The sequence below is a fragment of the Coregonus lavaretus genome (genome assembly GCF_964263955.1).
Source record: "Coregonus lavaretus genome assembly, chromosome: 8".
NCBI lineage: Eukaryota > Metazoa > Chordata > Actinopteri > Salmoniformes > Salmonidae > Coregonus > Coregonus lavaretus.
The window spans coordinates 43,633,580-43,646,138 of record NC_139995.1 but is presented as its reverse complement, the minus strand read 5'-3'; the positions used below and the strand labels follow the sequence as shown (position 1 = coordinate 43,646,138).

Here is a 12,559-nt window from a genome sequence, read left to right as displayed (position 1 = left end):
TAGCTGAGCGAGACACTAGTAGTTTTCACTGGTTGCTTTGTTTAGAAACATCTGCCAAGCAGAAGAGATCGCTTTTTATCCCAACTCCCAAGCAAGTATCAAGAAACAAAGTTCATAAAATAAGTTCGTATGGCACAATCTACAACGTGTCCATAATCATTGTCAAATTAAATGTTACTCTCACCTCCTCCGTTGTGGCATCAATCGTTCAAATTCAATTCGGATCCGCTCCCCTCGCTCGAGTCTGATGACGGTCTGTATCCACTCGAAATTACGGGAAGTGAAGTGCCCCTCCCCGCTGAGTTCCAAATTACACCGGGCCTCTATTACCGGGGCCATTGTCGGGTGGGCTGCTAGGATCAGATTCAGGGTAGATGATGATGTTGTTGATGATGATGATAGGCCTAATGATGATCAAAGTCTGACCCTTAGTATAATTATTTGGGTTTCAACTATTACTGTCACTTCCACATACCCTACTATGTGATGAAACCCCAAAGATCCCTCTAAAGATGATATTCATAAAGTCTGTCAAAAAGTGTCCTATTTACTTTTTTTTGTTTAAATCTATTTGCCGTTTTCACCCTTTGACATTCACGTGGTGTACAGGTCTGATCATCAGAATATAATTTATTTTGAGTGATACTCTAGTCAAGTCTATTGTATGTCACAGGCGAAATGTGTGCAACTTTTCCAACGATACTTATTCCTGCGTAGATGGACACTAGGGGATGGTGATGTGATATGTATGCACTAAGTAACCTTGAAAGCCCATTTTGTTTGAATGCAAGTCAGTAACTGTTAAATTATCATAAATCCGCTATGCAGATATCAGAGGCACGCCACTATTCAATCTCGAACAAAGTTTTGACTTTATTTGTAAATGCTGTCTTTATTCACACACAATGAAAAATGCAGGTTTGACGTTCTTGAATACACCTCGCGCTTGGTTCTCGACTGCGACGGAAGTGCGGTGTTTTTCTGACAGCGGCTAATGTCATCATCAACCAAAGATTATGGATATACTAACAAGATAGGCCTACATGTCTTACCGCCCCCAACAATGGGAGCAATTGTCCACAAAGCGACACGGCGGGTGGTCTAGCTCCCGCCTATCCTTTCTTTGGATTGGTGGATACATCTCATTATTGTAATCATGTTTTAAATATTCGATGAGGGTTGTTGACGTCAACCGCCTGTATTCAATGGAGAGAGATTCTATTTATTATTTTTTAAACCTTTATGTAACTAATTCTTACTTACAATGACCTTACACAGAAGAGGCTGGGCCAATTGTGAGCTGCCCTATTGGACTCCCCATCAGGGCCGGATGGGATACAGGCCGGAATCGAACCAGGGGTCTGTAGTGACACCTCTAGCCCTGAGATGTAGTGCCTTAGACCACTGCGCCACTCGGGAGCTATGCTAGGGATCATCAGCTAGATTCAGCCACTGGCCAATTTTTTTCTTGAGCAGATGGTCCGAGGCTGGAACATAATTACAAATAATTGGTAGACTGCAAATTGACTGCAAGAAGCCCAAACATATATAATATTTGACTAAAACATAATAATTTCTAACATTGCTTACATTTGTATATGATCACGTGTCTCTCTATTATGCGTGGAAATGCTTGGGAACAGATTTCCCAAATTAAAATCACTTGGAGTTGATTTCCTGGTGTTTTTACATTTGTTTTATGTCCAACAATGAACATTTAAAATAAAAATAATAATAAATTGTTTTTTTGCTCAGTAAACTTGGGAGCCAAATAAAACCACATTTGGCCTGCGGGCTGCCAGTTGGGGAACCCTGTGCTATGCTATAGTCTCATGCCATGAATATGCATTGCCATCTCGAGACAACTCTGACATAGTGTTTTTTCTCAAAGTTGCCAGGATATCACGTGTCCTACTTATATCAGTACACTCGTAACAACTTCTATTTGATTAAATAAACCTAATTTAGCAAGTAAGCCATTCATTGCTTTGTTGACCAAATTCGACACATTGACCTCCATACCAAAACTCCTTGCTTGGCACGCCACCTGCTGGACCTTCTGTCGAGTTGGGCATCTCTCTTCCTCCTCCTCTCTGCATCAACTTTGCAATTGGGCTACTTTGAAAACGAACGTGCAGGTGAAAATGTATTGGATTTTTGGGCTCCTTCTAAATTGCACCGCTGCCGCCATGTCATTTCTCTTGTTTTAAAAAATATATATATATTAATTTCACTGTGACCTGCTACTTCTGACTATCAGGCAGTGATGCAGGCTATATTGTACCAGGTGGACAATGTGACTTTTATCAATATATTCACCTGGATTTACCCCCCAAAAATGAAACGCTAATTAGCTGCTAATGTGGCTATCATAAATAACTACAAATGCCATGATGATCTGGGCGAGACTGTCGAATCGAGGCAAAGGTAATAATTTCTGGATTAACTATCTAATATTAGCTAAATGTAGTAATGAATACATTTCTTTAAATGGACAATTCTGTGAACTGTCTTGTGAAAGTTTTAAATTGACACAATACCTGTTAGCAAAGGTGTCAGCTACAGATTACATGCTGGAGCTTGCAGGGATTTGTAGTTCTGCATGATGTCTACTTTGACTCTAATTAGCATTTTCGAATTTGAGAATAAATAGAACCGAATATATTGATAAAAGTCACCTTGTCCGAGAGAGACATGGTTATCAAAATGTCACGCCAGGGTAAACCTACATGAAACACAGCCCTTATTTTAAGGGTTTCTAAAATCCTCTATGGGAAAATGAATGATGGAAAAACGATTGGAACCATTTCCCTGTTTGACCGCTAGGTTTTATGGGTATTATGACACCTCCACTGTGGGGCTCTATGGCTGAGTGAGTGAGTGAGTGGTGGGGAGGGAGGGCCAGAGGGAGGGCTAGAGTCATTGGTGTTGAGAGAGCGCTGCAGCAGGCAGTCATGACAAGTGATGTGAGAACAACAAACTAATTAACTAGCACTAGCTAGCTACATACTTCTCCTATTGAAAGTGAAACAATGGCCCCTCTATTCCTGTAATGGTCCAATTTACAAGAAATGGGTAAAGAAATAGGAGAGCTAGACTGCCATCCTCACTTGATAGCTATGTGGAATTAACTAGTTATTCTATATCTAACACTGGAAAGTGAAAGTCACTGGTGCAGCAGGTACAGTGGTTCATTAAGGGCTGTCATATCCCCAGTTTTCCTGGCTTTGGGCTACTTTGAAAACGATGTTGCGGGTGAAAATGTATTGGTCGTGGGTTGCACTTAGACTTTTAGGGGTTAAATCCATGGGAGTGTATTTGAGTCAGTGTATTTGTATTGTGTAATTCTTTCCAAGTGTATGTCCTAATACATTCCAATATTCATCTACTTGTCTTTTCAAAAATAGTATTTGAACCCAGGTCTGGTTGCTATGTTGGTTGCTAGCTCTATTTTACCTGGTAGCGCTCGCGGAGGACACGGACAGTTATGGTTCTATTTCCCCTCATCAAATCAAATCAAGCTTTATTTAGACAGCACATTTAAGACATGGAATACAACACAATGTGCTTCACAGGAATTAAAAAAACAACAACAATGAAAATATTCTGAACAAAAATATAAACGCAAAGGCCACTCTAAATTGTGCAGTTTTGTCACACAACATAATGCCACAGATGCTTTAAGTTTTGAGGGAGCGTGCAATTGGCATGCTGACTGCAGGAATGTCCATCAGAGCTGTTGCCAGTGAATTGAATGAAGAGGCCTCACAACCGCAGACCACATTTAACCACGCCAGCCCAGGACTGCCACATCCGGCTTCTTCACCTGCGGGATCATCTGAGACCAGCCACCCGGGCATCTTATGAAACTGTGGGTTTGCACAACTGAAGAATTTCTGCACAAACTGTCAGAAACCGTCTCAGGGAAGCTCATCTGTGTGCTCATCATCCTCACCAGGGTCTTGACCTGACTGCAGTTCGGCATCGTAACTGACTTCAATGGGCAAATGCTCACCTTCAATGGCCAATGGCATGCTGGAGAAGTGTGCACTTCATGGATTAATCCCGATTTCAACTGTACCTGGCAGATGGCAGACAGCGTGTATGGCGTCGTGTGGGCGAGCGGTTTGCTGATGTCAACGTTGTGAACAGAATACCCAATGATGGCGGTGGGGTTATGGTATGAGCAGGCATAAGCTACGGACAACGAACACAATTGATGGCAATTTGAATGCACAGAGGTACCGTGACGAGATCCTGAGGCCCATTGTCGTGCCATTCATCCACTGCCATCTCCTGATGTTTTAGCATGATAATGCACAGCCCAATGTTGCAAGAATCTGTACACAATCCTGGAAGCTGAAAATATCCCAGTTCTTCCATGGCCTGCATACTCACTAGACATGTCACCCATTGAGCGTGTTTGGGATGCTCTGGATCGACGCGTACGACAGCATGTTCCAGTTCCCACCAATATCCAGCAACTTCGCACAGCCATTAGAAAGGAGTGGGACAACATTCCACAGGCCACAATCAACAGCCTGATCAACTATACGAAGGAGATGTGTCGCGCTGCATGAGGCAAATGTTGGTCACACCAGATACTGACTGGTTTTCTGATCCACGCCCCTACCTTTTTCTTACAGTATCTGGGACCAACAGATGCATATCTGTATTCCCAGTCATGTCAAATCCATAGATTAGGGCCTAATTCATTTATTTCAAATGACTGATTTCCTTATATGAACTGTAACTCAGTAAAATCTTAGAAATTGTTGCATGTTGCGTTTATATTTTTGTTCAGTGTAAATAGATAAACCTATTGATGACGTCACACCCTTCCTCCCTATGTAAAATCTCAATGGCGCATTTGAAGATCAGCAAGTCGGTTTAGCACTTTGCCATCTTGCTAAGATGTAGTCTTATTGGGGGGATTCTCAAGACATAGCATGTGCAGTTGTATATTTTACAGTAGCTTAGTGGTAGTTGAACTTAATTCAAATTTAGGTAGTGTTTTCAGTAATTATTTACTTTTTTTTCCCATGTAGTGTGTAGCTAAATACTGGAACTACACACCATTTCTTTTGCAAAAAATAAAATAAAATATAGGTGAATAGAAAATAATTTCCTTTCTTTTTCGGCATAAGACCTGCCTAATTCTCACTTGGAACATAGTTTTTGTGTTTAATAGGCTAACTTACACATTCTGTTAACATATGATCCTAAAGTGATGTTCTTGCAATTTGTAGCATAGTCTATGACATTTCAGATTTACATATGATAATTTTTCACGAAGTAGTTTGTTTAACTTCTTCTAGTGTGAAGTAATTGGTAGCTTGGTAAACTATATTTTCAGAGTAGCTTCCCCAACACTGGAAATATGATTTATTCATTTCAGCATCTTGAGAGAATGAATGCGCGGTTAGGGACTGTCTGTAAAGCTGCTATCTTTATCAGCGTCATAAAAGCTGATAGTAGACTATTTCAACCACGTAAAATATGCATCCAAGCCGAACTGAAATCCTATCCAAAACCGGTCTAACTGATGTCATTTGGACATTTTAGTGTTAGGCCTATTGAATTTTCTCCAAGTCCCTAAACGTCGCCTATTGGCTGCGCAAGAGAAGCAGGAATAAAAGTGGTCAAGATGGAAGTGTTCATTCTATCGATGTATGACATCATTCTGGTAAGCAAGGGTTTATTTAGTCGAATCTATTACCCACTGGGCGCACACTGGTTGAATCAACGTTGTTTCCACATAATTTCAATAAAAGTATGGTGAACCAATGTGGAATAGACGTTGAGACAGCCTATAGGAAGGAGGTCAGAGACCTGGCAGTGTGGTGCCAGGACAACAACCTCTCCCTCAATGTGAGCAAGACAAAGGAGATGATCATGGACTACAGGAAAAGGAGGGCCGAACACGCCCCCATTCACATCGACGGGGCTGTAGTGGAGCGGGTCGTGAGTTTCAAGTTCCTTGGTGTCCACATCACCAACAAACTATCATGGTCCAAACACACCAAGAAAGTTGTGAAGAGGGCACGACAACCCCTTTTCCCCCTCAAAAAGTTATACAGCTGCATCATCAAGAGCATCCTGACCGGTTGCATTACCACCTGGTATGGCAACTGCTCGGCATCTGACCGTAAGGTGCTACAGAGGGTAGTGCGTACAGCCCAGTACATCACTGGGGCCAAGCTTCCTGCCATCTAGGACCTACATTGGGGAAAAAAAGTATTTAGTCAGCCACCAATTGTGCAAGTTCTCCCACTTAAAAAGATGAGAGAGGCCTGTAATTTTCATCATAGGTACACGTCAACTATGACAGACAAAATGAGAAAATAAAATCCAGAAAATCACATTGTAGGATTTTTTATGAATTTATTTGCAAATTATGGTGGAAAATAAGTATTTGGTCAATAACAAAAGTTTCTCAATACTTTGTTATATACCCTTTGTTGGCAATGACACAGGTCAAACGTTTTCTGTAAGTCTTCACAAGGTTTTCACACACTGTTGCTGGTATTTTGGCCCATTCCTCCATGCAGATCTCCTCTAGAGCAGTGATGTTTTGGGGCTGTCGCTGGGCAACACAGACTTTCAACTCCCTCCAAAGATTTTCTATGGGGTTGAGATCTGGAGACTGGCTAGGCCACTCCAGGACCTTGAAATGCTTCTTACGAAGCCACTCCTTCGTTGCCCGGGCGGTGTGTTTGGGATCATTGTCATGCTGAAAGACCCAGCCACGTTTCATCTTCAATGCCCTTGCTGATGGAAGGAGGTTTTCACTCAAAATCTCATGATACATGGCCCCATTCATTCTTTCCTTTACACGGATCAGTCGTCCTGGTCCCTTTGCAGAAAAACAGCCCCAAAGCATGATGTTTCCACCCCCATGCTTCACAGTAGGTATGGTGTTCTTTGGATGCAACTCAGCATTCTTTGTCCTCCAAACACGACAAGTTGAGTTTTTACCAAAAAGTTCTATTTTGGTTTCATCTGACCATATGACATTCTCCCAATCCTCTTCTGGATCATCCAAATGCACTCTAGCAAACTTCAGACGGGCCTGGACATGTACTGGCTTAAGCAGGGGGACACGTCTGGCACTGCAGGATTTGAGTCCCTGGCGGCGTAGTGTGTTACTGATGGTAGGCTTTGTTACTTTGGTCCCAGCTCTCTGCAGGTCATTCACTAGGTCCCCCTGTGTGGTTCTGGGATTTTTGCTCACCGTTCTTGTGATCATTTTGACCCCACGGGGTGAGATCTTGCGTGGAGCCCCAGATCGAGGGAGATTATCAGTGGTCTTGTATGTCTTCCATTTCCTAATAATTGCTCCCACAGTTGATTTCTTTAAACCAAGCTGCTTACCTATTGCAGATTCAGTCTTCCCAGCCTGGTGCAGGTCTACAATTTTGTTTCTGGTGTCCTTTGACAGCTCTTTGGTCTTGGCCATAGTGGAGTTTGGAGTGTGACTGTTTGAGGTTGTGGACAGGTGTCTTTTATACTGATAACAAGTTCAAACAGGTGCCATTAATACAGGTAACGAGTGGAGGACAGAGGAGCCTCTTAAAGAAGAAGTTACAGGTCTGTGAGAGCCAGAAATCTTGCTTGTTTGTAGGTGACCAAATACTTATTTTCCACCATAATTTGCAAATAAATTCATTAAAAATCCTACAATGTGATTTTCTGGATTTCTTTTTCTCAATTTGTCTGTCATAGTTGACGTGTACCTATGATGAAAATTACAGGCCTCTCTCATCTTTTTAAGTGGGAGAACTTGCACAATTGGTGGCTGACTAAATACTTTTTCCCCCACTGTATGTTCCACATGACATGAAAATGATCACTGCCTATTGTTGATTCTATCATCACATCCCACTCACATATACCAGCAATGGAGGAGGACACCAATGTAAGATCTAAACATGACAATGTACTACAATGTCATATGGTCAGATGAAACCAAAATAGAACTTTTTGGTAAAAACTCAACTTGTCGTGTTTGGAGAACAAAGAATGCTGAGTTGCATCCAAAGAACACCATACCTACTGTGAAGCATGGGGGTGGAAGCATCATGCTTTGGGGCTGTTTTTCTGCAAAGGGACCAGGACGACTGATCCGTGTAAAGGAAAGAATGAATGGGGCCATGTATCGTGAGATTTTTAGTGAAAACCTCCTTCCATCAGCAAGGGCATTGAAGATGAAACGTGGCTGGGTCTTTCAGCATGACAATGATCCCAAACACACCGCCCGGGCAACGAAGGAGTGGCTTCGTAAGAAGCATTTCAAGGTCCTGGAGTGGCCTAGCCAGTCTCCAGATCTCAACCCCATAGAAAATCTTTGGAGGGAGTTGAAAGTCAGTGTTGCCCAGCGACAGCCCCAAAACATCACTGCTCTAGAGGAGATCTGCATGGAGGAATGGGCCAAAATACCAGCAACAGTGTGTGAAAACCTTGTGAAGACTTACAGAAAACATTTGACCTGTGTCATTGCCAACAAAGTGTATATAACAAAGTATTGAGAAACTTCTGTTATTGACCAAATACTTATTTTCCACCATAATTTGCAAAAATCCTACAATGTGATTTTCTGGAGAAAAAAAATCTAATTTTGTCTGTCATAGTTGACGTGTACCTATGATGAAAATTACAGGCCTCTCTCATCTTTTTAAGTGGGAGAACTTGCACAATTGGTGGCTGACTAAATACTTTTTTCCCCCACTGTAAATCTTGACGTACAGTACCAGTCAAAAAATTTGGACACACCTACTCATTCCAGGGCTTTATTTTATTTTTACTATTTTCTACATTGTAGAATAATAGTGAAGACATCAAAACTATGAAATAACACATATGGAATCATGTAGTAACCAAAAAAGTGTTAAACAAATCAAAATATATTTTATATTTGAGATTCTTCAAAGTAGCCACCCCTTTGCCTTGATGACAGCTTTGCACACTCTTGGCATTCTCTCAACCAGCTTCATGAGGAATGCTTTTCCAACAGTCTTGAAGGAGTTCCCACATATGCTGAGCACTTGTTGGCTGCTTTTCCTTCACTCTGTGGTCCAACTCATCCCAAACATTAAGGCAGTTATACATTTTAAAAACATTACAATACATTCATAACCAATTTCACAACATATTAAGTGTGTGCCCTCAGGCCTCTACTCTACTGCCACATATCTATAATCCAAAATCCATGTTTACATATGTTATCGTGTGTTTGTATGCATGTGTCTGTTTGTGTTGCTTCACAGTCCCCGCTGTTCCATAAGGTGTATTTTTATCTGTTTTTAAATATAATTTTATTGCTGGCATGAGTTACTTGATGTGGAATAGAGTTCTGTGTAGTCATGGCTCTATATGTAGTACTATGCGCCTCCCATGGTCTGTTCTTGACTTGGGGACTGTGAAGAGACCTCTGGTGGCATGTCTTGTGGGTATGCATGGGTTCATTCAACATGTCAATACCTCACACAAATACAAGTATTGATGAAGTCAATCTCTCCTCCACTTTGAGCCAGGAGAGATTGACATGCATATTATTAATATTAGCTCTCTGTGTACATCCAAGGGCCAGCCGTGCTGCCCTGTTCTGAGCCAATTGCAATTTTCCCTCTTTGTGGCACCTGACCACACAACTGAACAGTAGTCCAGGTCCGACAAAACTAGGGCCTGTAGGACCTGCCTTGTTGATAGTGCTGTTAAGAATGCAGAGCAGCGCTTTATTATAGACAGACTTCTCCCCATCCTAGCTACTGTTGTATGAATATGTTTTGACCATGACAGTTTACAATCCAAGGTTACTGCAAGCAATTTAGTCTCCTCAACTTGCTCAATTTCCACATTATTCATTACATTTAGTAAATGATTTGTCCCAAATACAATGCTTTTAGTTGTTGAAGTATTTAGGACTGACATATTCCTTGCCACCCATTCTGAAACTAACTGCAACTCTTTGTTAAGTGTTGCTGTCATTTCAGTCGCTGTGGTAGCTGACGTGTATAGTGTTGAGTCATCCGCATACATAGACACACTGGCTTTACTCAAAGCCAGTGGCATGTCGTTAGTAAAGATTGAAAAAAGTAAGGGGCCTAGACAGCTGCCCTGGGGAATTCCTGATTCTACCTGGATTTTGTTGGAGAGGCTTCCATTAAAGAACACCCTCTGTGTTCTGTTAGACAGGTAACTCTTGATCCACAATATAGCAGGGGGAGTAAAGCCATAACACATATGTTTTTCCAGCAACAGACTATGATCGATAATGTCAAAAGCCACGCTAAAGTCTAAGAAAACAGCCCCCACAATATTTTTGTCATCAATTTCTCTCAGCCAATCATCAGTCATTTGTATAAGTGCTGTGCTTGTTGAATGTCCTTCCCTATAAGCGTGCTGTAAAATAGCATTTTATCTAGTCAAACACAATTTTTTCCAGAAGTTTACTAAGGGTTGGTAACAGGCTGATTGGTCAGCTATTTGAGCCAGTTAAGGGGGCTTTACTATTCTTAGGTAGGGGAATAACTTTTGCTTCCCTCCAGGCCTGAGGGCACACACTTTCTAGTAGGCTTAAATTGAAGAGAAAGAGAGCGTTGGCTAGGAAAGTCATTAAGAACGCAAAGAAAGGTGCATGGCAGGAATTCTGTTCTTCTATAGGAAGGGAAACAACTGGGGGATGTGTGGAAAATGTTAAAGAGGATGATGGGGAAAGGAAGGACATTACAGATACCTGCGTTAGCTGAGAAAGATGTTATGGCTGTTTCTAACAAAGAAAAAGCAGACACTCTAGGAAGAGCTTTTGCAGCAGTGCATAAAGTTGACAGTCTAAGTGATGAATGTAAATTATGCAAGGAAGAAAAACTAAGAATGCATGAAAATGTATAGCGTAAGATGTGTGATTCTGGAGAATCAGTGGATGCTGAATTCACCATGTTTGAAATAACGAGGGCTTTAGAGGGGTGTGGTTGCACTGCTCCAGGTGAGGAGTGATTATGCTACATTATGTTTAAACATCTGCCTACAGAAGTTTTGTGAAAGATTTTGAGTTTATTTAACAAAATATGGAGGACAGGGGTGCTATCATCCGGATGGAAATGTGCTATGGTTTTGCCTTTTGTGAAGCCTGGTAAAGATCCATCCAGTCCTGCTAGTTATAGACCTATTGCACTTACATCAAATATCTTTAAATGAATGGAAAAGTTGATTGTAGGAAGATTAATGTATTATCTGGAACATAGGGGTCTATTAAGTCCATACCAGAGTGGATTCAGAAAAGGAAGGACTACCCTTGATGCATTAGTTAAAGTTAGTACTGAGGTGACCAAAGCTTTGGCAATGAAGGAACTGATGTCAATAGTATATTTTGATATTGAAAAAGCATATGATACAATGTGGCGGGAAGGTCTACAGATTAAATTGAAGGGAATGGGTATTAGTGGGAGAATGTATAACTGGATTATGGATTTCTTGTTTGACCGAAACTCCAAACTCCTCCTGACCTGGAAGGTATCAAAAGAATATGAGGTGGAAAATGGAACACCACAGGGTAGTGCTATTAGTCCTATCTTATTCACCTTGACGATTGATTATATCTTTGGGGATAACGGACAGGGTATAGGGGCAGTGTTATATGCAGATGATGGTGCCATTTGGAAAAGAAGAAGGAATATTCCTCATGTAATAGAGAAAATGTTGTTGTTTCAAGTTATCGTTATCTAAATATTGCCAAATGTTGTTCGCTAACAAAAAGATTAAGGAAGATGTCAGTGTTCAATTATATGGAGAATGAATGGAAAGGGTAACAGAATTAAGTATTTGGGGCTAAGGTTTGATGAAAAGGGGCGGCAGGTTTGATGATTTGGGGCGGCAGGTAGCTTAGTGGTTAAGAGCGTTGTGCCAGTAATCGAAAGGTCGCTGGTTCTAATCCCCGAGCCGACTAGGTGAAAAATCTGTCGATGTGCCCTTGAGCAAGGCACTTAACCCTAATTGCTCCTGTAAGTCGCTCTGGATAAGAGCGTCTGCTAAATGACTAAAATGTAAAAAATGTAAATGTAAAAGCTTACATGAAGACGTCATATTAAATGTAAGAAAATATTAAAACTTATGAGGACAATAATTGGGCATGATTGGGGGGCAGATAGGCAATCTTTACTGAATATTTATCGTACTTTGATGAGATCGTCCATAGATTATGGGTGCTTTGTATATGGTTTTACATCGCTGTTGCGCCTTGATAGGATGCAAACAAGGGCACTCAGGATGTGCGATGGTGCATTTAAAACTATACCGGTTGAGGGTTTACAAGTAGATACTGGGGAAATGCCACTATCCCTTAAATGAGTTAAGCTAGCTCTGGCATACTGGGCAAGACTGAAGGGTAGTACGGTAGATCATCCTATACTGACTGTTTTGGAAGACTGCTGGGAATATGAACGATATCAAAAGAGTGGTTTTTGCCCAGAGATTAGGGTTGATGAATATGGACTCAGAGATATTGTCATAGGGCCATCTGTGGCAATAGGAAATGTGCCACCGTGGTTTTAGACCACATGTT

At 41.3% G+C, this 12,559-nt stretch overlaps 1 protein-coding gene across 3 annotated transcripts in view; it reads right to left on the bottom strand.

Annotated features, from left to right (window-relative positions):
• Window positions 1-282, bottom strand: part of LOC311133947 (serine/threonine-protein kinase 38-like) — a 32,733-nt gene extending 32,451 nt beyond the window's left edge. For 2 of the 3 annotated variants that reach the window (XR_014613647.1, XM_084167575.1), the window contains exon 1: window positions 185-282. The gene's annotated coding sequence lies outside the window, so the exon portion shown is untranslated. The remainder of the gene's footprint in view (window positions 1-184) is intronic. The other variant, XM_084167574.1, reaches the window with a different exon arrangement.
• Window positions 283-12,559: the final 12,277 nt, after the last annotated feature.